Raw genomic sequence first — 1,219 nt, 5'->3', positions numbered from 1 at the left:
TATGAACCACCATGCTTGGCCATATTCACTATTTTGAATTTCAGTTATTTATGTTCCTGAGAAAAAGGGGCAAGAAGAAACAAAGGACAGATGGTACAAATAGATAACAAATAACAAGACAAAAGTTTAAGCCAGGCTATATCAGTAATCACATTAAATATAAATGGTCTAAATACTAAAATTAAAGGCCAGGTGCAGTGGGGTCATGCATATAATTCCAGCACTTTGGGAGGTCAAGGAGGGCAGATCAGTTGAGGTTAGGAGTTCGAGACCAGCCTGGTCAACATGGTGAAACCCTGTGTCTACTAAAAATACAAAAATTAGGCGTGGTGGGGTACACCTGTAATCCCAGCTACTTGGGATACTGAGACAGGAGACTCACTTGAACCCAGGAGGTGGTGGTTGCAGTAAGCCTAGACTGCACCACTGCACTCCAGCCAGGGTGACAGAGTGAGACTCCATTTCAAAAAAAAAAAAAAGGCATAATTTGTCAGATTAGATTATAAAAGCATGATTTGTCAGATTAGATTATAAAAGCGATATCTAACTGCCTAAAAGAAATTCTTTTAAATATAGGCACAAATAGATTAAAGCTAAAGGGATAGAAAAAATGTACCATGCTAATGCTAATCAAAATAAAGTTGGAATGGCTATACTAATAATAATAATGTAGATTTCAGAGCAAAGAATATTGCCAGGGATAAAAAAGGATCATTTCATAATGATCAAGAGGTCAATTCATCAAGGAGACATAATAACTCCAAACATTTATGTACCCAATAACAGATATTCAAAGTACATGAAGCAGCTTTGCACAATGGCAAGTATCATAGCCAATGAGGTTTATCTGAGGCACGACTATTGCTAATTGAAAACTTTTCCCAATAGCCCACTGTGATGACTTGTAAAATAGTCAGCATTGACAATTTTTGACAGTGTTTACGAAGACTGAATGTGGAAAAAAAAAAAAAAAAAGCTGGGCTAGTCATAGTGGCTCACACCTATAATCCCAGCACTTTTGGGAGGCCAAGGTGGGTTGATCACTTGAGCCCAGCAGTGCAAGACCAGCCTGGGCAACATGGTGAAACCACATATCTACTAAAAATACAAAAATTAAACAGGCTTGGTGGCGTGTACCTGTAGTCCCAGCTACTCAGGAGGTAGAGTCTGAGACATGAGAATCGCTTGAATCCAGTAGGCAGAGGTTGTGGTGAGCTGA

At 39.0% G+C, this 1,219-nt stretch overlaps 1 non-coding gene across 1 annotated transcript; it reads left to right on the top strand.

Moving 5' to 3' along the window:
* The first annotated feature begins 806 nt into the window (after window positions 1-806).
* On the top strand, window positions 807-948 carry LOC111544021. The gene has a single exon (XR_002732005.1). It is a non-coding gene; the product is annotated as a U4 spliceosomal RNA (small nuclear RNA).
* The last annotated feature ends 271 nt before the right edge of the window (window positions 949-1,219 follow it).

The sequence above is a fragment of the Piliocolobus tephrosceles genome, chromosome 1 (assembly GCF_002776525.5).
Source record: "Piliocolobus tephrosceles isolate RC106 chromosome 1, ASM277652v3, whole genome shotgun sequence".
Taxonomy (NCBI): domain Eukaryota; kingdom Metazoa; phylum Chordata; class Mammalia; order Primates; family Cercopithecidae; genus Piliocolobus; species Piliocolobus tephrosceles.
This window is presented reverse-complemented; position numbering and strand designations above follow the sequence as displayed.